The sequence below is a fragment of the Larus michahellis genome, chromosome 9 (assembly GCF_964199755.1).
Source record: "Larus michahellis chromosome 9, bLarMic1.1, whole genome shotgun sequence".
In the NCBI taxonomy this organism is placed as follows: Eukaryota; Metazoa; Chordata; class Aves; order Charadriiformes; family Laridae; genus Larus; species Larus michahellis.
The window spans coordinates 36579112-36591676 of record NC_133904.1 but is presented as its reverse complement, the minus strand read 5'-3'; the positions used below and the strand labels follow the sequence as shown (position 1 = coordinate 36591676).

Genomic DNA, 12565 nt, shown 5'->3' with positions numbered 1-12565 from the left:
GACCTTGTGCTGTGCTCTCACGTTAAAAGGTTTGTTTGCTTTAAGAAAGTATGTGCCGTCATTGTGAAGGAATGTATAAAATGTGGTGTCAATAAGCTTAATTGGTGTGAAGGCCTGATTGGGTTTGGGGGGAGAGGTGCAGGTACTGCCTCCTACTGAACTCTGTAAAGAGGCCTGGCAGCTTGGCTTTGCTGGAGAGAGCTCCAGAGCAGTGACCAGAGGTGTGTGAGGAAAATCCTCAGCGGAGGGCTGGAAGGAAAAGTGCAATTAGTGGTGGTCTGTTGCTGATGGCAGTCAGCTCTGATACACTGAGTAGGGTTGAAATGTGTGGAGGTGAGCAGAGCTAGGAGAGCTGGTGGGTCTGGGAGGAGAAGCTTCAATTGTAAAAGAGAGGAGGCTTTCTGGATCTGGGGTAATTTGGGATTCCTAGGGATAAGCTTGCCAGCTGAACTGGAGGGTCTTGGTTCCTGCAGGTGTGGCACAGCCTTCTTAGGAAGACACTTCAATGTGCATTTGATTAAGAAGAGAACGGGCAGAACAAGTGGAAAATAACAGTACATCTCAAAGAAAATTCCAGTGGGCAAGGGCTGTTAGTTGGCTTTAGATAGAAAGGCTGGGCTGTTCTAAGTGATCTGCTTTTTAGAGGTAAGCAAAAGGGGTACAAGTGTACACTTCAGGGTGTAAGAAATTAAAGGACAGCACAGCTGCTAAAAAATTAAAGTTGATGTATTTGCCTCTATAAATGCAGCATGTTTGCCAGAACTCTACAGTTGGATTAAACTCAAAGCATATGTTCTCTGACTTCAGGATTATCCCACACTGGGCTGCATCCATCATTTCTCCTCTCTCCTCAGCAAAACCGCTGAAGTTCTGTAAGCTAGCACATTCATTCCTTGCACTGCTTTCAGTTTACTCCTTAAACTTTTTCTCCTTTTGTCCACTTCTTAGCCTATATAGATGCTTCCTGATTTCTTCCTCTTTCTTTCTGATATCTTTAATTCTAATGTATTTTCCTTATTATTTTGCCCCTTTTGCAGTGCTGAGACATTACTCTGTCACTCGTTCAATGCATTTCCAGATGAAGTTCCTTTATGTTCTCACATTTCCTTCACATTTTGGAGAGGCTCCTTAGAAGGACCCCAAAATAAATCTAACTTTCTTCTTTCACTTGCACACAGTCACCAGCAATAGGCTTCTGGTTTCCTGAGATTGCTTCTGTTTGTAGTGATCAATACTTGTTCAGTGTTTCCCTGCTGTTTTCAATCTTGTTTAGATTGTAAATTTTGGATCAGAGACCTGTTGTTTTATTACAATTATTGAAAAACTAGGACAATTAAATCTTGTCTTGTACTTAACGCTCCCACTGAATCCTAAGCTGTTGATAACAAAATAATTCATCAGAGTGAAATTCATCTTCCTGTATAGGGTATTTGCTACAGTCAGTGCAAATCCCTGAAAAAGATTAATATTTTTTCAATGAAACATATAACATACTGATGACTTCAGGTTGTCCACTGATCTTTGTAATTGGCATGAAATCTAGGATGGCTAGGAGTCAAAATCCTGTCTTTTTGGCTTTGTGTGTGTTCTGCTGATTGCCTGCCTAATGAAGTAATTAGACAGGGCAGTTTCTTTGTGTCATCCTGCAACCGTGTCAAGTTATTCACTAAACCTCTCTCTGGGAAAGTACGTTGGAAACATTTAGGTGAAGATTTTCTTTTCAATACAAATTTGCTGCTTTGTGAAACCTATGGATGTTATAGGAGGAGATCAGTTTCAATGAATTTACTAGCTTTAAAATAATGTGGAGAAAAAATGAAAAAGTCCATGATCATTCTAGCTGTTTCCAGAATGAAAGACTCCAGACTTTCCTCTTGAAAGTTGTACTGGTTGCACTACGGCAATTAAAGAGAATATGCTGTTTACATTTAAGTGTTCATGCCAGTTTTGTTTGAGGTAATTTTGATTTATAAAAATTTGAGACTTTGAATTCTTGTTTTAATTTTTTAGTAAGAAAAAAAATTATTTCTGCTACTTAGTACAACTGTATCTTACGAATTCTATTAAACAGAGTTGTGAAAACTGGATTTGCTGCTGTTATATGAATATACTTATTTCAATACAGAAGCTTATTCCTGCCAATGGCAAACTGTCAGTGACACAGATTTTCTTCTCTGTTCTTGCCTTCTGTTTTAATATTCTCAGACTGATTTGTCTCATCTGCACCTTTTTTCAAAATCGGCTTTACCAAAGCTGTCCCTTGTTCCAAGGAGACCTCTCTGTCTTTTTTGCTTTGTGTAAGGCCATGTTCACAGTGTACTGACCTTGAAGATTGCCATTATTTTAGCTACCTGCTTCAGTACAGCCCAGGGAAGTGGTGGAATCGTCATCCCTGGAGATATTTAAAAGACAGGTAGACATGGTGCTTAGCGACATGGTTTAGTGATGGGTTTTGTCAGTGTTAGGTTGATGATTGGACTTGATGACCTGAAAGGTCCCTTCCAACCTAGACAGTCCTATTATTCTATGATTAATTATTTCTTATAGCCATCCTAAAAGAATGGCAAGAAATTTCAGCATAACTGGGAGCTATTTCCGTGTTATGACCATGAGATAATGCCTGCTGTGATAGGTAGTATACAGCTACACCTTCAGTTGTGTGTAGAAGGTGTGGTATTTATGTGACCCTCCCTCCCGTGGTATTTATGTACCCTCCCTCCCATGGTATTCTTCACTTCTGATCCAGAGGAGGCTTCAGATCCACGGTGGGGGAAAAGAAATGCACAATTTGGTATTGATTATTACAAAATTTAAAGTGATGGAGAAATAACAATAGAAATTATTACTAAAGGCTTAGCACGTACAGGCACACTATTTAGGGTACCATTCTCTCCAAGTAACTGTCACATCATTAGGGTTTTTCAGAGTCCAATAGATTAATGCCATCTGAGATTCTCCTGAGCAGAAATACTTTAGAAAACAATCATGGTAAACAGGTTGCAGGTCTCAGCTGCAGGAGGGTTTGTTGTCATGCGGAAGTTCCAGATTGCACACTGGTAATTCCAGATCTGTATAACCCAATGATCCAAATCCCCTATACCCCTTGGTAGTTGGGTTAGAGCAGGATCCAGAACTGAGCACTGTTGTACCAGCAACGTGGCTAGTGTTCACTCTCCTGCATCCTGCAGCATGGGATTTTTGCATAGATATAGATTACAGTTAATCGGCCATAAACCTTGGGAGCTGAGTTTTCTGGGGACTGATTGCCAGGGGCAGGGTGTGAACTGCTGGGATCTGTCCACAGGATGTGGAAAGAAACCAGAAAGCAGCACAAAACTGGGAGGAGCAGTCAGGAGCATGGCCCAGAAAGGTAATAGCAAAAGGGCTCTGCAAGTTGCAGAGCAGAAAGAAAAACTGGAAATCATGCATGATTAATCTCCTTGCTGTTTTGTCATTGTGTTGGGGAAACTTGACTTTATAAACTGAATCACACCAAAGAAGTATCTGGTTTGTATTATCAGTCTTGTCTCCGTATGGAAACAAGTTAGATCAAACATCAAGATTTTTTATTCTTTTAAGTGCCATCATGTTTTACTACATCTTTTGATATCCCTCATAACCATTTTCTTCATTATAAATGATTAATTCACTAGGCAGTCAGCCTCCCTTGAGTATTGCAGGGTTCTAAATTGCTTATTTTGCCAGGAAGTATTTGTTACTGGATCAGAAAAGCTTGACTGGCTAGTAAGGAGGGAATTCTTTCTAATAAATATTCCTTCTGCGTAGAGCGTGCCTCTCCATTGGAAAAAAGAAAATTTCTGAGAAGTGTTCTAACAGTGTTTGTATTTGTAAGAAGCACTTTGTCATTCCTGCCTTGTGAAGATGTTCTAAAGGACAGACATAAATTTTAATCTAAAGAACATTTATGTTTTTTGATAGGGAAGGAAATTTTATAATGCACAATACTACAGAGAGATTCAGATCTATAATTCATACTTTAATACAGATACAATATTAATATTACAGACTGAGGTACTTCTGAGGTTTTTCTGGACTGTAATTTCTGAAACTGCCTAGAGAAAGGCAAAGATTTTCTGATTTTTGTCAGTATAATTATATGGCTCCCAAAGGATTTGTTCCTGTTTCCACCAGTCAGGAAAGAAGTAGTAAACTCATAATACACAACGAATAAATTCCACTTCCTGCCTTCAGATCTCTCAGTCAGATGGATGAAGAAAGATAATCGAAAAAAGCACTCAAACAAAAGAGAGAAAGTCACGTTTGGTCTTTTTGGAGAAAATGAGAGTGGAGCTGCTCTAATAGTGGCTGTAATAAGAGTTGTTTCAAAGGGGAGGGGTGGCGGGAGGTGGGACATTCACTCTGCCAGATTCTGATTTAAACCTGAACACAATGGTGAAGCACCTGTTGTGAGCTGAAAGCTTTTCTAGAGATTTTGGTGCTAATTGTCACCTCGCAGCTGGAGGATTAAGTGTAACCTGAGCATTTGGCGCTGAAGTTCTTATAGCAGCCTTGACAAGTATTGAAGGGAAAAGTTCCTCTCTTTTTTTCTACAGTTAATACCACAAAATGGTGTTTTATAAAGTTTGTCTTTAATCTTACCTTGCTGCGATGTCCTTTCAAGAAAGAGGAGTAAAATCTGCAAGCAAAGCCACTGTAAACGCAAGGATGTTGTTTTAACTTCAAAACTGTAATTTTACTAAATATTATATTGTATACAGAACTGAATCAAATCTTCCTTTCTCTGTACAATAGGTTCATGTGGTTTTTTTTTTCCTCTGTATTTTAAGAATGCGTTCCATTGTATAAACATACTTAATCTAAATTGATCCTCTGCTGCCTGGAATCACTAAGCTAATAGAACAAATAAGAGTTCATTTTATGCCTGGGTAAGACTGCATTCACTTCACTGAGCCACAGTGGGATCAGTGTATTTGAATATGATGTGAATTCTTTTTTTTTTTCTTGTCTTGTCACAAGAAAACAGAATGCCAGTTTCACAGTATCAGTCTTTTATCAGTCATCTGAAGACAGGCAACAGAAAGCATCACTAATGTAATGGTAATTGGATAACATACAGAAGAAAGAGCTGCAAATCATGAAATGAGACTCTCAAAACCTGGTTCTCCTTCATTTACTCATAACGCAAAGTAACTGAAAATTTCTCAAGGTTTACATTAAAAAGGGGTCACAGATGATAGATTAATTCAGTGTAAATTGGGGGTTCTTAATTTACTATTGCCTAGACTCTTTAAAAATAAATAAATAATAAAAAATAACTTTAAAAAATATTTCTTACATGAACACTGCAACATGTGTTCTTGGAGAACATTAGATACTTCGTAAGCAAATCAAAATAGTGGCATTCATTACCTGCTCTACTTTTCGTAATTTAATCAATCTATATTAAAAAATCATTGTGGAAGCATTGAGAAAAATAATTAAAGAATAGTGTTTCCTCCAAAATTTTGACTATAAAAGATATTGCGCACATATACACTATATAAATATTTATTAGGTGTATGACAATTTTTGTCGTGTTTAAGACATTGCAGCATTGGATTAAAACATCAGAAAATTGCATTGGACTATATTGTCTCTCCCCTTGGTAACACTGGATTGTTCTCTGAAGTTGTTTTATTTCCCGTACTGTACAAAGCGCTTCAAATTTAGTCCAGCTCCTGTCCAAAAAAATATGGATTTCAGTAGCATTTCTGTTCATTTTCTTAAAAACAAGAACTACAAAAGAAACTTAAAACACTCTTTTAAGTCAAAGAAATGGTATTGGGTTGTATATATAACTCTTAACTTATGCTCCTAGCTTGAACACGCTGTAATTTTTTTTTTCCTCCCTTCTAAGGTTTTCAAAAGGGAAAATATCCCAGGCTTTACACCATTAACTAATATTGAATTCTCTTATTTAGGTTCAGACCTAGTAATGAAGACACAATTTCTGCAGTGAGGAACCAGATGTTGACTTTATACAAGTTACTAATGGAGAAAGTAGTAACACCTGAGAACAATGAGTGCCAAAGAAAAAAAACTTTTGTGTACTTTAGCTGTGGCTTCTACAAAGGTAAGATGCAAAACCCTCATCAGAAGTGAAAAAGTGAATATTTTATCTTGAATATTTCAGTGAAAGAAACACAATTTCTGCAACTAACTTAGCAACTGGGTTTGTTTTTTTGGGGTTTTTTTGTGTGTGTGTGTGGTTTTTTTTTTTCTGACACTGTTTGGAAGGGTGGAATGCATTACTTGTAATTGTCATCCAGTAACCTTTAAAAGGCTTCCCTGAAAATGCAAAAGTTTTCTAATTTGTCTGATTTATCTTATTGTTCATGTTCAGTAATATCCAGTGGGTTACTTACAACTCATTAAATGAGTAGACGTACTTTCACTGTTCACATAAAATGGGAGTATTCTTCAGTGGGATAGTGATAAACCAAAAGGAAAAAAATAATTTCAGTATGGTAATTGCATCAACTTGTATTATTTTGTCTCAGCACGGTTGCAAATACAAATCTACTAAAAAGAACCAGGCAAAAAGATACATACATACATATATATATATATATATATATATGCGCAACATTTTTAAAAGGCATAGTCATTTGGTTGTGTTAAAAGCTGCTAATCTAGAGGCCTGGAAATACTTAGAACTTTTGTATTTTTGAAAGATTGACTAACAAAAAAAAATATAAAAAATTAAAAGGAGTGGTGAAAGGAAATCTTCTTGTTGAAGAAATGTAAAAGTAACATTTTTGGCAGGCCACTTTGGGTGATGTCATTCTACAGAATGTGCTAAAGTCTGTTATTTTACAGCAGGATCTGATTTCTTAAGGCAGGCAGAGTCTATGGGCACTTAGTGCTGCTCTCAACTTTAGCCAGCCAAGATCTGTGCTTTTTTACATCTCATTTGATGGTAATAAACCATGCACACTTTTAAATATGGGACTCAAAGGCTTTTTTTCATATATATATACACATACATATATGTATATGTATCTATATATGTTTGAAATCTTTTGCACACTGTTTATTGTGTGGGTTTATCTCTTGGCTGAGGATATGCTCATTGCTAGTGTTGAGTATTCGTTGCCTTCTGTACTGGGTTCTGGCAGATGAGACCACTCAAAGCAGACTTGCATTGGGAAGGCAGGAAGAGCCTTCCCCCCACCCCTCCTGCTGCCAGTTCCTTGTGAGGTGACAATTCCTTGCTGTTTCTCCCCAGATGCTTGCTAATATGCAGTCAGTAGGATAACAGAGTAGCTACAGTTCAGTGTACGTTTGCCTTCTCATGAGTGAAAATAGGTCTCGGCTCTGAACCATGCTAACTTGAGTGCAGACCTTTAGTAAATGGCAAAAAACTTTCCTTTTACTACTTAATGCTTTAAATACAGTATTAGGAAGGTTTAAGGATTGTCCTGTTAAGGGCCAGTAACTGTAGTTCGCTTGTGTTTTAACATAAGGGAGTATTTGTATTTTTTACATTTTGTGACTACTTTTATGATACCGTCTGCTCTATCCCACCTATTTGGACCACTGAGCCCAGTCATGTAGTATAGATACTTTAAAACAAAATTGTAAAGAATACAGCTAGTAGCAGAGAATACTCAGGGCCTGATTCTGGAGAAATTTTGTAGACTGCCAATGGAATGACATGTCACTTGGGATAAATTAGACTGACCTTGTGATTATTGCATCTGAAAGAAAAAATGCTGAATACCTTTCACTTAGATTCTTTCCATTTGCATTTTGCTTCTGATGAGAAATACCACTGCAATAGTCACAGTTAAATTTCTGTTTCTAGGAATATATTAAAATAATGTTTTATTAATCAAGATCTCAGTGTCTTATGACCAGCTTTATTTCTTATTCTTGTTTACTAGCATGAAAGTACCGATTTGGGATTTAAAGATGCAGGCGTTTTCTACATCAACTAAGGAAAATCTGTACGGTTAGTGTCTGGAAAGGAAATCCATTAAAACCTCTGAAGTTTTATGAAGTATTATTGCTGTTAACAAAATGCATATATTTGATCCAAGTTTGGTGGACACTTCTTACTTTAAAAATGACGTTTATATAATATTGTATATTCGTAAGATGAGTTAGTCCTAATACCGAAAACAATATTTTGGAAGATTTGTGTCGTTAGGCAAATTATACTAACTCTTTGGCTGTGGAATCACAAAAGAATAACAATTTTATTATAGTCACACCTGGCTCAGCTGCCTATTATTAAGTTTGCTTGACACATACCATTAGAAGATGTTTTCAGTTGCTTAAAACATTTCCAGATATTGACTTTTTGCATGAAATTTTCCATGCTAGTTGTCCATCAAAGTCTGATTTTTTTTTTCCTTTTTTCATATTTTTGAAGCTTAAGCCAAAACAGGTCTGCCAGTTCTGTGCACAAGGCTACATAAAAATACATTATTTCTTCAGTGCTAACAAATTCTAGTGTGTTCCAGGAGTTTTTTGTTTCTCTCCCCCCGCCCCCCTCCCTCCCCCAGACCCGTGTTTTTCTTTTTACATTCTAGCAGTTCTTTGTTTTGATGTAGAAAGCTGACATTTGCTTTTGTGTTAGAGATGTATCCTTTCCTTCTCAGTGAAAATCTACTGATACTTGGCCAAGTTGGAAGTGTGTGTTATCCCCTTTCGTAGTGGCATACATCAGGATGACTATGTACTGTTACTATCAGTTACTCTTAGCTCCAGTGGCAGATATAAGGGCTGTAACTGATGATGAATCATACAGGTGCCAGCACGATGCCACATGGTCGACTTTCTGATTTTTTTCAAAACATAACATTGAAAACGTTAAGGTTGCAAATTAGAGCACATAAAAGTTATAAAATGCTAAACAAAACTTTTTCCCATCCCCTTGCATGTGTGCTTTTTGGCATACATACATTCAGTCTACCTTTTTTCTTCTGTGACTGACGCTTGTTAAGGTGCCCATGATGGACCTGCTTTGAGGAAAAGACTTCGCAAATATTAAAGAGCTTAGTTTTCTGTAGAATCCTTGCCTCACTTTTTGCAGCTGTTAGAATGATGGATAGGGGTGAGAGGGACTGCAGAAAAGGGATCATCTCTTGGTAGCGTAGATGAACACTGTTCTGGAGAAATTAATTCTGTGCTGATGCCTGCCCTCATGGTGCTTTGTGTCTCTAGGTGAGGTGTATAAACCAAATTGGTTGGGCTCACAGAATTTGTGTGGTGGTGGCTTTCTAGGTATGTTATTTGAGGTCCTCATGTACAAGTGCTAAGAAGGTGTCCAGCTCTGACTCGAGCAAATCAATAGAAGCTATGTTTTTGATATGTAAGGTACTCTGAAAAATATGGTCCTGGGCATCTTGAATCAGATCATTAAACTGCTGAACATCTTTGACCTTGCTATGCTTCAGTGCCCTGTTTGAAAGTGCCAGTCGTTTAAATGAAGTGGTTATAAAGATGAATTAGGGTATATGAAGCACACATGATGGAAAACATAGGGAAAGGTTCTATAATGGTGGAAAGCATATCAGGACATTGATTTTTATCCTGAGGAAACAGGATGGATTATAGCAGAGGAAGTCTATGGCAAGATTTGAACAATGTAGATAAGACAAAAATTTGAATAGTTGTTCTTCACATCCCTCATTTGAGTTCTGGATAAAGAATGGTTCTGAGACAATTTTAAATAATGTTTTAAAATGTCTATAAATGGAAAAATGATTTGGCAATAGTGAAAGTTTCAGACTTTGTAAGATGCAGTGCAAAATTTTATCTGATTCTGTTCCAAAGTAGTTATCAATACTCTTTATTGGTACCATGAGCCATTTAACATTTGATATACTTGTCAGGTGTTGAAGGTCTAATTTATTAAGACAAAAGTCATTACCAGCAGGGTCAGTTTACAGTGTCACTGTAGTACTCCTTGGCTGTTACAACCGAAGTAGAAGTTTGGAGCTTTGTACCTGGTGTTGTCCAAATACCTACACTTTTAAATGTAATTATTTTAGCAAGTCTGAATTAACAGAATGCAAAAGCATTGCTTGTGTTATGACTACTAGACATTCCTAATAAAAAAAAAATCCATGTGCATTTGAAATATAAAAGGCTTAGTACCTAATTGCAAAATGTAAACGGTAAGTATAATGGAGGCTTCTGTAATTATTTCATATATTTCTTTTCATGTGTGTATGGTCATGTATATGTACAGCTGTGTTTGGATGTTTAAATGCATTCTTGAAATACACTCTGTCTTCTGCAAATTATCTCAGTAGCAGCTGCTGTCTGTCGCGGAAGCCAGGCATGGTGGGGTAGAGTAAGATTCTTCCCTGTTCTCCATGAGGCATAATGTTATTAGGCTGTATTGTAAATCATAGGGAGACCTGCTGAGTATGCTCTGCAGTTATGATTTTTTTTGGTTATTGCTGCACAGAACCAGGATTTTTTTGCTTTGAAGTTTTCAAAGTTCAACTGTATTGACTTTTTTGTATGTGAACAACTGGTAGTCAGAAGAGATATTAGCACTGATTTACTGGAAATACCTATTGATTGCTATCTACCAAAGCTAAAAAAAGACTCAGTTAAAATCAGGAGTGTCCTACAACAACCTCATGGATTTGTAGGTTACTACAATAAAAGTGGGGAAGTAGACACACCTTCATTTAGGGGAAAAGCTGGAATCTACTGCCCAAGGAAATATGAATAGTGGGAAAACATCTGAACAGAATTACTGAATAAAGTAACTCACATTTTCTGTGTGGAGAAAACATGTACAGGACTATTAGCCTAATGCAGCTTTGCGCAGTGTAAGTTCCATCTTCCTCCCTTGTAGGAGTGTGTCTGTGAGCTTTATCATAATTGTAACCCGCGTTCTTCCTTTCCATCATAGGACTAACCTGGTTCCCCAGAATTTAGCCTTGCTAGGGGTCTTGTTTTAATTTTACAATGTAAGGTATTTCAGGAGCAGAGACCATGTCTTATTTATTGCTTTTATGAGTCATTTAGTTCATTTTTGGATGCTTGACAGATAATAATGTGTTTGATTGCATCATGTGGTATACCAGGTCTGTAGGAAAACAGACTTTCAACTCTGTAATGAAGTCTTAAGTTTGATTTACTGTTTACTTATTCGACAGCAGATGCTAGCCAGAATTCAGATCATTTAAATTCTATGAACTGACTAAGCCAAAGGCAATATAAAATCAAGTATCATCCGTGTACATCTAATAGTTCACACAATGTAACGCTGTCTAGATTTTCATCATTAATGTTCCCGGACTAAGCACAGAACACTGGCTAGAAGAAAACCTGGACAGATTTCATCTGGAAAATATTCATAGTATCTGAATGTTCTATAGAATAACATGTTAATGGTTGTCATTTTGCAGTAGTTCTTGTACAATCCATGTTTCCCAATTATTGAGCCCTACTGTAAATAATACAAAAAAAACCAAAACAAAACTTTTTTCCCTTTTTAACCCCCACGCCATGTAATTTGTCCTTGTGTGGGCTTTGGAAAGTTGTATCTGTGGAAACATCAACAAATTAATTCCTAACAGGAATAATTGAGCTGACAGCTAAAGAGATGCCCACTTTCTCAAGCACTAAAAAAAAAAAATAATTTTCTTTTATTTTTATTCTCCATTATTAATTTTCCCATTGAGTGAAGCTGAGTCTAGTGCAGAAAGTCACACACTGCTGGGATGCTACTGGCCAGATCTGGGGACATTATGTTCAGGCTAAACAGCAGAGGGAGGAGCACTGTATTCTTTTTCCTCCTCAGGGACCTGACAGTATGGTTCATGAAAGACATAGTTCTTGGGCACATGTTAGGCCAAGTAAATCTGATCAAGTTGTTGCTTGTCATATGAGCAATGAACCCGACAGTGTCCATGGGTGTAGAGTGTCAGAAATGCAAGGTATGCAATGCCTTTGGTTAAACTCTTGTGAAAGACATGTGAGTTACCATGTTTTGTCTTACTGTTGTAATGGGGTTGCCACAGCTTAATCAATTTGAGTAGGTGCTTTGGGATCGAAGTGTCCAATCATTAGTTCCAAACACAAAAAGACAGCCTCTCTGCTTGGCTTGATTGGACTAATGCTGCAAAAGCCAGCATTCAAGTTGGCACTAACCAGTGCTACTATTACTTCCAGAAGAAGAACGGACCCAAAGACAGAGCTTCATTCTCTCAATCAGAAATACAATTGACTTTCTGTAGCTTGCCAGCCTACTGTAAGTTGGCTGAGCCATGACAAGTGAACATGAGCATGCTTGAGGGTTGTCATAGGTGGACGCTAAAGTGTATGGGGATGGCTTTCATCAGGAGATCTCCATTATGAAACTAAATGGGAGAAGCAGAGCATTAGAAGCCTCCCCTCTAAACACAGGCCCGCAAATCAAATGCATGTGGAATGCAAATATGGGTAGCAGAATGTCATTGTTTGAAGGTGAAAGTGAGACAGAAAATGGATGAGAGAAGTGTCAGAAAGGAGACAACAGACATGGTCATAAGCGCCCTGGTAGGTAGGAAGGGGAAGCTGAGAAGGAAGGAGT

General features: G+C 37.5%; 1 long non-coding RNA gene across 1 annotated transcript in view; it reads left to right on the top strand.

The window, feature by feature from the left end:
* The window catches only part of LOC141748727 (uncharacterized), a 79532-nt gene that overhangs the window by 45478 nt on the left and 21489 nt on the right, over positions 1-12565 (top strand). Inside the window, exon 4 of the long non-coding RNA XR_012589084.1 lies at positions 5943-6094. This is a non-coding gene — a long non-coding RNA (uncharacterized LOC141748727). The remainder of the gene's footprint in view (positions 1-5942; positions 6095-12565) is intronic.